The 15,992-nt window shown below is 36.2% G+C and overlaps 1 pseudogene; it reads right to left on the reverse strand.

The window, feature by feature from the left end:
* Positions 1 to 13,091, reverse strand: part of LOC103896702 — an 80,774-nt pseudogene extending 67,683 nt beyond the window's left edge.
* Between the last annotated feature and the right edge of the window lie 2,901 nt (positions 13,092 to 15,992).

Here is a 15,992-nt window from a genome sequence, read left to right on the forward strand (position 1 = left end):
TTTATCTAACTTGTTTTTAGGAGTTTCACTAGCAGCTTCCCCTGAAAAAGAAAAACAAGAGGGAGAGAGAGTTCTTAGGACTAACATCCAATAAAGACTAGGTATATATTTTTTTTTTATACTATGTATCACTCTGCAATAACATTCCTCCCTCTGAGCAGAAGACAAGCAAACCTTTTCATATCATAAGAATCAAGTTTGACTAAAACTTATGAAGTGGTATTCTGTAGATACAAATATAATTATTAAATTTATTTTCATATTGGTGGTGCTGACAGCCAGGTATTTTGTAAAAACATTGTGAAAAATTCAGCAGTCCAAATACACAAGGGAGAGACAGCAGGTAAACAAAGGTAAAAGGTAGAAGCTGCTGATGTCACAAGTTCCACCAAGATGAACTACATCAAAATTTTAGATTGCCTGTCATGAATGAAGGAAGCAATATTGACATTAATCTTACAATATGAAGTAGTTATCTTACTGTCCTGTGACACCTCTGATGTGGCAGTCACCTCATCGTTTCAGCTGTTGGGGGCTCGTAAACATATAAGTTGAGTGTCTACAAATGAGAGGAGAGAAAAAGAAATATAACAACTTTAGGCACCTGAATTTGTCAGGCACGTTCTCCAAGCTGCAATTAAAGCCATTAAAAAGAAGTCAGCAGACATGCAAGACTTCTCTGAATCACTTGTTAAAGGATCTTAAAATTTATCTCCACTGACTTCAGGGGGAAACTGAGGAGACTTCCTAGTTTAGTTTTAGCTGATTACATCAGGTCCCAAATTTGACTCGTGAATACCTCAGGCTCCTTGCATTGGTTGGCTCAGAGAAGTAGGACAGCCTTATGCACTACAAATAAAGAACTCTAAATCCACAGATAATAAAAAAAGACTAATAAACAGAAAACTGGCCAATAAGATCCATATCTTTGCTTTTAAACAAAGATTACACATAGCAAAGAACATGTCTCATTACTCTTTAGAGCTCAGGTTCCAGATGCACCTGATAATTGTTTTTCCCCTATAGAGAAACATCACTGTTAAGCTATCACAATAAAACAAACCTGCTCTTGGGATCAAATGGACAGCATTAGGAGTGAAACGATGTTACCTGTCCTTTGAAACATCCACCTATCAGGCATTTGCCTCAAACTTTCACAGTTAAATATTTAGGTTTTCAAGAAAATAGGAGGGGAGGAGTGAAAAATTCACATTTCTAGTATTCTGCTTGTGATTGAGCTCCTAATTCTGTTGTGCTATAAAGTCAGGCCGCATTTTCAGTGGCATTATGATAGAACACTTTCTTTAAATGTTTTGGCAAAAACAGAAATGATCCTCTGGCTAAATGCTGTATACCGCAGACAGAAAACTGAGGCTCAAGACAAGTACAGTGCATGTTTAACCATGGAACACAGCTTGTGTTTATTTAAAGAGCGTTTTGGAATGCCAGTGATTCTTTTCAGCTGTCCCATTACTTCCCCCCCTCAACTTTTGTTTAATTTTTTCCATGGTCCTAATTAGGCAATGCTCAAATTTGGAAAAACCAGCAAACATACAGTACTGTGCAGCAGATGGCAAGATATTCTAAAGAGATTCCATTAACAGCATCTTGGACATCATGTGATGTAAGACAAAAGCAAACACTTGTAGCAGCCAACTGGAATCAATTCTTCTACAGTGACAACAGAGACGGCAACCTACAGCTTGCAGGAACAGAAAGCTGAGGGTGAAATCACAGGCCACCCACATATACAGAGGTGACATAAATAAAGTACCCCAAGTTTGGTCACTGGTTCCAAGTTAACAAGGCATTTGTCCTTAATTCACATACCCTGAAGGTTAAAAGTGAAGTGCAATATAAAGTGTCAGAACTGAACTACACTGGTTAATGTAAGATTGCTAAACTGTGTAGCCCAATGCAATGTGCAATAATTGCCCGTTATGCAATCTAGAGCACATTTGGTTTCACCCCCCAAAAAAGTATGTATTTCATTTTGATATAATTAAGTTCTTTCATATTAAAGTTGTTGCTAAAGATGTCATCTAAGCTCTTCCATCAGACAGCAATATATCACACAAACATTTCTTTTCCTGTCAGATTGTTTTCACTCGGACAGAAATCCTCTATCATGAGCTATGTTTTGTGTTATATGTATGCCACTGGTTACTTATTTTCTTCATTACTATTTTCAAGGTTTTAAAGCTGATCATAAAGATTTTCCTGTAGGCTAATACTTAATTAATATATACATAATTCACATGAAATAACTGTTTAATAAGTAAATATTTCAGAAAAATTACTAAGAACTTTTAGCAGGATGAGCTGATTGATTTTTTAAGTTTAATTCATTATTAGTCTATTTGATTGATACAGTTGATGTATCTGACACTTATCACAGTCAAATCTGAATAAAAATCACAAGCTTTAGAGCTTTAGTTTTAGGCTCTATGCCACACCATTCAGTTTTAGACATCTGCACTGGCTGGCTAAATTGGCCTGTAACATCTGTATCTTTAAAATCTCCATCTCTTCATGATCAAAGAAATTCCTCTGGAGAACTACATTCAGAGACGGTGCGAAACCTGTGTGCACTGAATAGCCATTTAGAAGAATCTCTTGATTTTTTGACCGTAAAAGTAATCTATGGAGACAAACTGGAGTTGAGTAAAATGAACATACTGCTTTGATCTACTTGCTTTGACTATCATTTACCTATTTGCCTGTGCTAGTCAACCTGTTAACATGTCACTATTTCCCTCACATATTTCAATTACACTGGCTAATTACAGTAAAAAGAAAGCCAGAAATCTTTAAAGATTTCGTGGAGCTGTTGTGGGATAAGACTGAGCATCTGACTCCTCAGCAACACTAATTTTGGTAGTCTATTTTGTCACAGCAAAAGAAGCCTTAAGAGTAAGTAACTGCCATTTGATATACAAAAATAAGTCTGTTATTCAGTGGTTCTTTTTACACCAGCATTATGTGAAAACAAGTAATTTTAAACACCTCAACACTAGAAGATTCTATAGTACAGTAGAATAAGTGTAATGGGGTCTGTTCACAGCTACCTCAGGCTGACCGCAAGCTAGAATTCCTAAATTTCATCTCCATTCCTCCTAAGTGTTATATGACTAACTTACCTTACCTTTTTTTTACTCTAGATTATTAATTTGTAAGATGCTTTTACTGATTTATAACCCAAAAGACATTGCACATAAGAAGCTAAGTCTTTTACCATAGGAAAGCAAAGAATTAACAATGAACTCCTGCAGGTTAAAGAATGCGACGTTAACACAAAGTATAGTTTGTCCAGTCTCACCCATGTCACTTAGAAGAGCACAAAACACCACAGTGACTGATGATAACAGGGCAGGGACGATGACAGGGTAGTGGGATTTACAACTAATTCCTTGCTAAATCCACGCTTGAGTTTGGCTACCCTATTGTTTCATTTTTAAAAATAAGGATTTGTGTCTGAAGTCTTTGATTTCAGTTCTTCATTTTGGGAACTGTTTTAAATTAAGATAAACATAAACACTCTTCTAGTCCTGTATGCCATCAGCAGAATTAAGTACTAAAACACAGCTATTTTGCTGAACATAGATATTTTATTTTTCTCCTTTTCCATTTCATGGTAAGTTGTCAGAGTGACCACATGGTATTGGATGTTTCCTTGTAAAGGACTCCTAGTACTAAATTAGTATACTAATATACTAAACCTAAGCAAAAAGTTTAACAGTCATGAAAATATGTAAACTTGCCATAAGTTACATAAAACAGATCACAACAGCAGTCAAAAATCAGACTGCTAGGCAAGACTGTATTAAATTCCAAATGGCATATACTGTACTTTCATCCAGAAATAAGACCAAAGTATGTGCAGCTTCTGATATTTTTAGATTACCCTTACTTGGAAAAATTGTAACGCCTATAAAATTCTAATAAGAAACTAAAGAAATGAACCCCAGTTCAGTATAAATATTTGTTCCAGCGTTAAAAGTATTTGCATGAGTTTAACAATTGTATGAGTTATTTAATCAAAATACCCTTTTTTGGTTTGTATACCAAAGAATGAGATCTATTCAAGATATCAAGCTCATATTTTCACTGTTATTAAAAGCTTGTAAATATACCATTACCGAAAGACCCTTTGTACTGTCCAGCATAGCCTCTGCGCTTAGTAAGTCCCGAAAACAAAGCTTAAAGTTTCAGGGACTAATAATTTAATATTCTTCCCACAAAGCTTTTGTTCATGAAGTTATGCATGAGTTTAGAAATAAGTGCCATGTAATGTATAAACAGAGCCTTAGGAAACCCTTTTCTGTATTCCAAGAAAGGACATAATATTCCCCGAAATTCGTCCTAGTTAACATCAAACAACTTTGACTAAAACACAGGAAAACAATGTTTCATTCAAGCTACAAGCAGCCCCAATACAATGAAACAATAGCAATTAGACAATGAAACAAATTAGCAATTAGTCCATATTTGCTACCATGTATTCATGATAACGTAAAAGAATTTTTTACACCCAGATGAGTCAAATCAAGTCCTTATATTTAAACATGTAACAAATTACCATAACCCTTCAAATGAAGTTTAAAACTTGCCTATGCCACACTGCTCTCCTGCTACATCCTCCTTGACTGCTTACTAAACAACTGTAACACTCTCCCTGTTTATCAAAATACACAAGTGAATGAATATAAGCACAGATTAAGCAGCATGCCACAATTTCATTACATTTAAATGTAACTAGCTTCTAAAACATACGCCATAACTCCAAGTAGACTGTTTTAAGCCTAAACAGATTCAGTTCATTCATTTGAATGGACTTCATAGAAATCTTCTTTCTCTTCTAAAAGGAACGAGGCTATCAAACACATTTGTGAAGACTTCCAATATCTTCTCCCATCGGTACAACTTCTGTTAGAGAAACCCTCAAGTCAGCTTGAGTTCTAGAAATATCACATACCATTTTTACCTGCATTGGGTATTAAGTTGCTTAGACAAACAGCAAAACCCTTCTGTTCATATGAAATGGGAAAGAAAAACAAACAAAATGCAAGTCCCAGTTTAGTCTGTGGAGGAAAATCTCCTGACCATCCCCTCCCACAATAGGTGATTACTTAGCATCCTCAAAGACCAAAAATCTATACCTGACAAGCAACAGGGAGGAGGGAGAGTCTTACTAGGAGGAGTAAGACCCCCTAAAGAGTTCAGAACTTTACAATATCTAAAAAACCAAGATGCTAACAAGTTCCTATTTCTAAGCACTCTGCAGAAATCGCCTGCAAGGAAATCAACCCTCTATTGTATTCCCTAATGGGTACCTTGACTTCCCCGCTCCTCCAGAGCACGAACCTTAGTATTCTTGCCAAGACCTCCATGTCAGGAGGTAAGTTTCTGATACTCAAACCCCTATACATCAAATACCTTAATCTGTCCATCCAGAATATATGTACATAGTGATCTTTCTACCACGAGTGGGACTAATTGAGAATCGATCCAAAAGTCAAACTCTGATTCCACTGGCATCCATATCTACCCAGCCAAACGCATTTGCCACTTCCTGCCCTTTTCCTTAGCAACTTCTAGAACATTTCATTTGCCAGCAACTAATAAGAAGCAGTATTTAAGAGGGCATCAGACCTTCAAAAAATGAGGTTTATGAGCGGATCTCAAACTGTTGTAACATTGCCCCAATCAGAATCAGTCAAAAATCAGTTCAAAAAAGTGATAGAATTATTTTTACATTATGATATTCAAGAAACAACCAGGTTTTTAGTTATCATGAATCAGTTTCTTTCTTTTTTTTATATCTTTGTTTAAAATGTATTTCATACAAGTTAAAGAATTTTTAATGTAGTCCACGTGTAAGTAAACAAACAGGAAACTTAACAGGAATACTAGAAAGGGACTCGAAGGAAACTACCAGCCAATAAAAACTATCATTTAGGTCTACCCTTTGCATTTCACAGTTAAAAGCAGACATGTCTTGGAAAATGATTGTAGGAGGGCCTAGCAAATACTTTCCATGGTCAGAGTAGTGGTGCAAAAGCTATAAATGGAACTAGGAACTTTTTAAAGTTAGAATTGAACAATAGGAGTTATATCATGTCCTTTTCTGGTCTCAGAGAAGGAAATTTCAAGCTATTCAAGAAATTTAGAAGACATCAATAGCCCACACAGCAATGCATTGTAGAACTTTGTAAAAGAATCTGAATTTTAAAACAGTCATTCTCTACTCTAAGTAATACAACCTTGCTTTTCATTACAACTAAGTAGATGAGGTAGAGTGCTGTACCAACACAGCTAGACCAGTTTTAATATGTTAAGGGTTAAGTGAGGTATATGTCCATGGCATATATGTATGTATAATGTGTAAATGCACGGCATCATGACTTTGTAACACACCAGCACGAGAACCTGATTGTTCTTTCAATCAAAATATAATCTCCTGACCAAGAATTTTGATCCTACCTGAAAAAATACAGACATATTTTTTACAGATAAGATACAAAATATTTATTGTGGAAGACGAGATACAATTTTGCAGTTATACTACAGAGGGCTGTAGTATAACTGTACTCCAGTATAATGTATTCCATGTATATAAAATTAGTTTTAATTTAAAATTAGTACTGTCTTGTCTGGAAAATACTAGAAGTGTCACATCTGTGGAAAAAAATTACAGAGTAGCAGTTGGCAATGAAGAGGACAAAGGATTGACAAGATATTGTTTAAGTATTTGAAGTTAAAGAATAACAAAAACCCGTGTGTTGAAAGTAATAGGGCACATTTCAAAATGTACTTATAATGCTAAGGGTCTCTTCAGAACAGTGAAAGCTGAAGGGTTTGTTTCCTATTTCTTCAGGGCCACACAGCTACAGCTCAAGAGTGTTTTAAGGAGCTGCACTTGAGTCAAGGGAAGGTTGCTTCAGATTATTAGTGGAAAACAAATGGGGGGATTAAGGCTGAAGACACTGGGAAGGAATAGAACATGTGAAAACTCCTCAGTTTGTTATCCTCCAGTGTTAATGTGGGGAAAAAAAAAAATCACTTCCTCAGGTCAGCCTAGCTGACTTAACTGGCCTATTGGCTACAGTATTGTCATTTCCAAAAGCTTACTAGGTTTTTAAAACATAGTTTGATATTTTGTAATAGTATCAGTAGGTTAAACTAATAAAACCAAATACAATACCCTAGGACGTAAGAATATTAGTTCTTAAGCAGTCTTCTCAAGCAATAATTCTTAAGCTTCACAATAAGAAAAAAGAAAAGTGGCTTTTAATATTTGGAATCATTCATCCCTTCACTCCAACTTATAAAATGTAAACAAACCAGAATGAAAACAAAAAGGATAGGAAAGAAAAATAAGGTGAAAATTCTGACAATAAACAAATAAACAAATACTTGCCTAGTATAAAGATGTGGCCAAAAATTGGCATCAGTGATACCAATTTACTAAGACACCCTGATTTTGTGATGTGCACAACAGAAATGTTATTCATAAATATGATCACTTTAACATAGAGCTATGCTTGTGAGCAGACCTGTGGTCTTTTTAACCTGTTTAAGGTAGATCTGCACGAATTAGCAAGTATTCTATACATGCATGTAGCACCTTAAACTGTAGGACCTTAAATTTTATCCACATCATATTGGTGTTTGATCACCATATTTTTTGCCACAAGCACTACAAAACATATATGGTTTGAAGTTTAATGATGTCATTAACTCTTACACTCATCCATTTTTCATTCTGTAATCTATGTAAAAGAAAACATTCACAATTAATAACATTTTAAGTTACAGATAATTATTTAATCTTACAGTGGTATAAAAACTGTAGCATTAAAATACAAAATGGATGCTTAAGATCACCTACTGAAGTTGACAGTGTGTCATTTATTAACAAGCCTTCTTTAAAAGAAGGTATGAAATTTCTTTTTTTTTTTTAATTGGTGACGTATTTAACTTTTTCCACAAGATTCCTCAGTGATTCATACAGACTAAAACCGTCTTTGACAAACCACTGCATGCATGAGTAGAAAGGAAAAACAGTGGTTGACAGAGAAAGGAAACGAAAACAAGCAAAGTAATGTGAAAGATATAGATAAATGAAATGAAAGCAGAAATGAGACAATAGGCTCTTTTCACTTCCTTGAAAAATATTTCCTGCTGCCAGCATTTACAATGATCTTCTATATTGGCATTTATTATAATGGAGAAAAAAGCCCTGTTCATTGATAAATATTACTTTAACTTGAAGAACTGAAATAAAGTGGAAGCCTATTGCCATTTTTACCTATCAGCACAGTGGGTAACAGTGCAGCTTTGAGGGGTTCTTTAATGTCAAATCACTAAGAGTTAGAGTGCTGCTCCATAACAGTAAAATAACAGTACTAAGCTACTGGAGTCAATTTCAAAGCAAAAATACTTAAGGCAGACAGGTTTGCTTTGCTTTTAGCTTAAGTTCTAATTTACTTGTTTTATGGACTGAAAAAACAGTTTAGGTATTTGTGTAACTGTGAAATATGCTCTGCACTATCAATGTACTAGGTCATTTGGCTTAGACATGCACAATACTTCCCTTTAATACTGATCCAAGTACATGTTGTTCTGGAAAGAGTTCAATAGCAGCATTTTCATCTAGAGCCAGCATGCACTAGTTTTCCATTTCTATTGTCTTCTGTACTTTATCTTAAGTGGAGAAATGTATATTAGTTGCAGCATATTTAACTTAATTTTATTTAGTTTTACAGGTGCACTAATGCATTTGGATAATCTTTAAAGAAAACAGTTGTAGAAAACAATTATCTTCAGTATTATTTCTCCAGATAATTTGCAGAACAAAGCTTAGGTCAAGATAGAAGTTGATCAAGATGGAAGTTTTAATCTTTACTAGCAATCTAAATGGAATCTTAGATCCACAGTCTTCAGTTTTGTAGACCAAATGAATGCTATATATTGTAGTTGACTCATATCTAAATGCCACTGCCTAGACTGTCTACTGTTCACCTGTTAAGTATGAAATCAATTATTAAAGAGTACTAATCCCAACAAGAGCTTGGCTACCAAGTTGTGCTCAATACAAAAATTAGGCAATCCTGTTCCAGTTAATCAGTATGAAGACATACTGAATTGTGGATTGCCTTCCTTGGAAGTAATAAGTCACCATGAAACCTGACAGGCAACATTCAAAAGGAACCAATAAGCACTACTAAAAACCCCAGCTACTCACTAGCAACACATATCTATGACATCCTGTGAAATAGAGTCAGATAGTCAAAGTTGTGGTTCCATATTTGCTACTGAAATTATTTTCTTATGGAAGAGGAGAGACGGCTCTTAAGCAAAGAAACAGTGTCTGGCTTCATGTGAATATGATTTGCAAACAGTAACACATCATTGTGATTTACAAAGCCTTGCTTTTGATTTCTGAAGAGTCTAGCTTGAGGAAGATTTAAAAAAACAAACATTAAGGTACAGTAAACCAGTCTGACACTTCTGTAAATAAACACAATACTAGAACTTTTTTACTGTGACTTTCCATCTATGAAAGAGAGCTTTCTCTTTCAAGGCCTTTTAAACTAACAACAGTAGAAGGAATCAACATAAAACCTTTACATGCACAAATTTGGTGTTACAACTATGAGGCAAACAATGATCATGCTTACTCAAGAAGTAATCTCCTCTCATGATGTGGAAGTGTTGCCCATTGAATCCACAAATTTCAAAGTGTAAAACTCACTTCCATAAATAAAACATTTTTATATGTGCGAGTAAAACAAACATTTTTATATGTGCGAGTATTTTGTGTGGCAATACCACATACCTTAAGTTCATATTAAAAAGTATGTACTCCTGTTCATGTGTTTGGGTGCTCGTACATTTATCTTAGTCATATAAAATTTAAAAAGTTAACTACAGTTGCTTTATACAGGAAATATTAATTTAATTTGTGCATCAATTTAAAATAAATTTACATATCAAAACATATCTAAACCAAACATTACATTGTAACACTATGCTTCTATACAGTATTCTGTAGGACTTCCCATATTCAGTCTCTTTAGCTGACAAAGCTAAGTGTCTAGCATTGTTGGAAGTCTTTTCTTCTTTTGAAGCTGTAAATATTCATTTGGAAACAAGCAAGCCTGGACTTGGGCACATTCAGTGTAATCCATTGCCTGGACCACCACTTTTGTGCTTTTCCCATCTGCACACACTTTTGTCAGAGGTCACCTAACTAATATTTTCAGCAAGTTTGGCAGAGATGGGGAGAGAATTGCAAGGTAGGCACCAAGCAGGTATTCATACATGAAATTTCTGTTAATAAGGAAACTGTAAACATGTCACTTCAACATAAAAAAGTCCAAGTGTAAAGTTTATTATGAAACCCATTTCATAACATCTTCTTTTCCCTTTATAACGTAAAACTCCACAGAAAAGTCTGCCTGGAAAGCACTGTATCACTAAAGCATCCACACTGACTGAGAATAGAGTCAGACACAGCAACTTAAGTAAACAGAAAATTGGTATTTATACATGCGAAATACCAGATATTTTGAGTTTTTCCACACAGGAAATTAACAGGCTCTTGAATAAGACATTCATAGCTCAACACAAACCATTCATTACTTTTGCTAAGGGACAGCACAATACCGTGCCAAGTAGAGATATCTTAACTGCTAATGCGCTGACCCATATTTAGAAGCAGTGAAGTTAAATTAGTGGAATTACCTGCACAGGCTGGTTAGCCAGTCCACACTGGGCTGTGTGCAGATACCCCTCATCACAGCATCTGAAGTTTCATTTCCCTCATCTGGTATGATTTTCAGAGCTTCAAAAGCTTCTTTACACCTCCTGCCACTGAAAATTCTTTCTAAGCAAGTTGGTTTGCAGTAAGCATTATTTTAAACCATGTTCCTTTAAATCATTACGAAATATGTATATGTGCTGGACAATCACAGACAGAGCAATTCTAAACAAGCCTTTAGAAATCTACCTAAACACTGGAACTTCTGATTATTAAAGACTTTTGTTCACAGTAAAGCTAATATTTCCTTGATTAGTTTGACGAACTTATTGATAACCTTTGGCACCATATAATATTTTGACTGCTTTGTAGTTATAATCCTGGGGCAGTAACTATACCCAAGAGAGTCTTAATTGTCATTGTGCTCCATTCCTAAATGGAACGGAATAACAACTGACTATAAGCACTGCCCTGTCCACAGTGCTTATAGAATATGTTCAAAAAAATAAACTTGGAACGCATCAGGTGTTTGTTATAGAACATTCAATAGTTTTATAGCTTTTAACTAGCTGCATTTTATGTTAAATATATGCAGCAGACCAATTCCTAAGTCTTTCATCTGTTAATAGCCCAAATCACACTACTATTTATTCCAGCCAAGATTCTACTATAAAGTAGCAATAAGCAAAATACAGCTTCATGAATACTTATAAAATTATAATGTTCCAGTATCTAAACAGCCAGAAAATTAAAAGGATGCAGAATGATCTTTTATTCCTTTTCTGGTAAAAAAATTAAAAGGCTTCATGCACTTTATATGGGTCTATTTTCATTCACATTACAAATACAATTCCTCCTATTGCTTTGAACAAACCTACTCTAATACAGCAAGAGGGCAGGATCCAAATTTACAAGAGAAAGCATCACCTTCATAAGACAAAACAGTTTTCTCCTAAGCTTCCAAGACAGGCTATGTTTTCTGTGTTTTATTATTAATTCCCCAAAGATATCTGCAGCCCATCAACCTCCTACGAACCATTAAAATAGGTCTTCCATTCCAAAAGAAACAGGAAAAGCAGTAGGAGACAGTACCAGTGATATTCTGTCCATGATAAAGCTGTTCTTTTCATTCCTCCTATAGCATGACCAGACAGTCTAAAGCTGTCAGGGAGTCGGAGTGAAAACATAACAGTTGATGTGAAAATGAAAAATAAGTGTTGATGTCTCATGAGCTAAGAATTTGGATCAAAGAGAACCCAAAAGCATCAGCAAAGTTGTCTGTATATCATCAAGATTCCTATGAGCAGATCCTCAGCTGGAGATGTGTCCCCTACACTTCATCCTGCGTACCAAGCAGATTTGTACAATGATTCTGTCTTTCCCCAAACTGCTATCTTCCCTACAGTCATATAGAAAAAAACATGGCAATAAACTCCAACCCATGCAAAAACAACTTATGCCAGATCAAATGTCTCGCTATATAAATGCCAGCCAAAACAGGACTGGTGTTACCAGGCATCCAGGTCCTAGTAATACGAGAGCAAGGAATTCAATGTTTTTTGCAGAACAGGAATACTTAAAGGCAGCTTCACAACTTGGACCTCTTAGTTTGAAACGGGACAAGTCAGGAAAGTATTGGCATCTGGTATTAGTACAAGAGAACCTATTCTGTATGCACTAAGTGCCAAAGAATGCAACACTCAAAAGGTCTGCAAATGGTCATTTGAGACAAAAAAAAGTCTAGAGGAATTACAAAATAGCAGTGGAATAAAATACTTCAGAACACAATTTAAGTTTTGCCAGTTCAGCAATTAATTCCAGACTGAATCCTTTCACCTTTCCTCATTTCTCTTTAATGCCAGATGCCCTTTAACAGGCATTCTACAAGGTTTCTGGCTTTGAGATCATCAACAGGCCATTACTTCAGCTTTCCTTTTTTGAGCATACTTGTATAGTCAGAAAAGCGTGAGCTACATATTTGGAATATTTGTGTTTTAAGACAAAATAACTCTAAAATAAAATTACTCATAGCATATCAGAAGAGCTATGGGAAATGATTACAGAAATATACTCAAAACTGTTAATACCTTTTGGAGAAAAGCTTTTAATCCAAATATAGAGTGATAAAGAGTGACAATTTTCAGTTATGCTGTGGTTGTAAAAAAATCTAATCTTACCAAGAACAAAAAAATAAGTTTAAATGCTAGCAAATGCATTCACAAATTGCAACATAATCATGAAGAGAGAACCACTTACCCCATTCAAGGGTTCTCAGAGACACGCTATGCTCAGTTACCCACGTGAATTCTTTCCCCACATTGAGCATGTTAGGGTGAAGTGAACCAGGCACCACCTCAGGTCTCTCTCCAAAGCAAAAATTTGGAAACAAAAAGATCTGAGGAAGATTCTGAAAGCCTCTGAAGGACAATGAAAGTGGAGCATACATATGTACATCATCTTAAAGGATTCCTGTAACTAGTAAGTTTCATTTTTATCTTTAAGTTATTGTACACAGAGACTGTGACTGACATCCAAGAAATAACCCCCACATTGTCAAAATTACTTTAGGTGGTATTAAGTCCTCCATGTGAACAGAAACTGCTGAACCACTTTTCCAAGTACAAAACTATTTCTGTGCTTCTCTGCCATTACAATGCCTTATGAAAATGTGCGTGAGCTCCAGCAGGCTCTTCAGATGCCAAGAAAGCACACACATTTTCTTTGGTATTGTCAGTGACATAGCTTTATTTACTTGATTGCATTCCGATCAGAGGATCTCATGGTCTTATGACAGATTTTGATCCAATCGTTGAATAAAACAAAGACTGAGACCATCAGTGTTTAGGGTGCCTGATAGTCCTTCTGCTGCAGGACTGTGTTCAGACAATCTCATACTAATTCTAGATGTTTCATGTGAAATCTAATGTCCAAATGAACTGAATTCAGTAACCACAAAGTATCTTAGTTCTCCAAGGAGAGTACTTTGTTCTGATAATGTTTCTGGGCCATTGTAAAATTAAAATTTCTCTAAGATATCTTGATTTAAAACCAAAGATTACCTAGAAACAGGAATCCTGAAAAATCAGGAATTATAAATCCATTCCCTTTCTGTGAAGCCAAAAAATCATAATTTTGAACTTTAATTGTGCAAATTGAGTGTGCTGGTTTTGGCTGGGATAGAGTTAATTTTCTTCACAGGAGCTGGTACGGGGCTGTGTTTTGGATTTGTGCTGGAAACAGTTGATAACCCAGGGATGTTTCTGTTACTGCTGAGCAGTGCTGACACAGAGTGAAGGCCTTTTCTGCCTCTCACCCCACCCCACCAGCGAGCAGGCTGGCGGGGCATGAAAAGCTGGGAGGGGACACGGCTGGGACAGCTGACCCCAACTGACCCAAGGGATATCCCACACCATGTGACGTCATGCTCAGCGTATAAAGCTGGGGGAAGAAGAAGGAAAGGGGGGACGTTTGGCGTGATGGCATTTGTCTTCGCAAGTCACCATTATGCATGATGGAGCCCTGGGGATGGCTGAACACCTGCCTGCCCAGGGGAAGGAGTGAAGGAATTCCTTGTTTTGCTTTGCTTGCGTGTGCAGCTTTTGCTTTACCACTATTAAACTGTCTTTATCTCAACCCATGAGTTCTCACTTTTACCCTTCTGATTCTCTCCCCCATCCCACCGGGGGGGTGGGGAGTGAGGGAGTGGCTGGGGGGGGCTTAGTTGCCAGCTGGGGTTAAACTACAACAGTGAGGCATTATTTCCCTAAGTCCATGATCAGTCACCTTCTTGGCATTACATAAAACATCTGCTGAGAGACTGGAGAACCATCAATGTAGAGCATCAGCAATTCTGCTTTGATTTGATTTGGAAAGGTAGAACCAAAAAAACACACTGCCAAGTATAAACTGGTTCAAACCCTGTGAAAGTATACAGAGGGACAGGACAACATAGGAAGAGCTGCTGTAAGAATCTCTGGTCATAACAGCCACGCATCAGTTCAGCTTTCAAACACACAGATATGGTAACCCACCTCATTCCTCACAGGAAGAGAAAGACAGACCAGAAAGGGAGCCTCAGTCTCAGATTATCACATATCCATCATAATCCTGGGATAGATACCAAGCTGATGATGCGAATCAAAATTAATCCATGTGTGATCATAAGTTTATATCCATATCAAATAGATGTCTGTTGCCAATAACATTGTGTATGGATAGAGTAAAATTTGCTCACACTGAAAGTGGAAGAGATGTACACCTCCACTTAGCACCCTTCCATCAGCAGTGACTGGGTGCCATTCAGAAGAAATCCAAAGAAATTGATGATGTTCTCTCACTGAGAACATCCTTACCATAGAGGAAGTACCTCAAATGAATGAGCACAGAGTCATCTCAAAAACTACCAAGCATCAAATCCACAATGCTCACTATTAAAGGAGGGTTTCTTGTCCTGATGGGTAAAATAAGAGTCAGGAGCCAATGTAAACTGAACATTTTTTCATAAAATAAAATGTAATCACTTCAACAGCTGAAGGGAACTACTGCAGATAACTGATAAGGTTAGGGTAGAAGTTAAGGTCTTACCTTTTCAATAGTTACAGCTAGTTGGTCTGTGCACTGACTCCTGTTGCTTATTTCCACAAAGTTTCAGGTCCCTACAGTATATCATCTTTGCTGGGTATGAAGCCCACTAGTAGCATCCCTCTGTTACGTGGTCATTTTTTTCCATTATAAAACACACTCGCCTCTCCCACAGTTTTCCAGCAGTTAAATTTTGTAGAACAATAACAAAAATGATAGTACTTCTTAGAAGACATGAAATAAATCAAATTACGAAGTTCTGGTCTTGTCTACATAGCAACTGTGTTAAATATTAGAATTAAGACAAAACCTAAAAAATACAACATTTTAACTGTCTTCACAACTGGAAAGGTACCTCATTCCAGAGATCACCCCAGTATCTTACAAATTACAGACTGACTGAAGACCCAGCAGCTCCTTAACACCATACTTCTGTGTTTGGAAGGAAAAAACAATCAGCAAAGTCCCAGCTAAGGAGAATCACGCTGGCATCAGGCATATATCCTCAGTCATAACAGGAATGGGAAAAAGAGAACTCCATCAAATGCATAAGATCACTCAGACACTTCTATAATCTTACTGAGTTTGCATGCCTAAAATATGAAAGGAAAAGCAGCTATATTTTTTAAAAATTTGAACAACAGAA

This window comes from Aptenodytes forsteri, unplaced genomic scaffold (genome assembly GCF_000699145.1).
Source record: "Aptenodytes forsteri isolate BGI_AS27 unplaced genomic scaffold, ASM69914v1 Scaffold1, whole genome shotgun sequence".
NCBI classification, from domain to species: Eukaryota; Metazoa; Chordata; class Aves; order Sphenisciformes; family Spheniscidae; genus Aptenodytes; species Aptenodytes forsteri.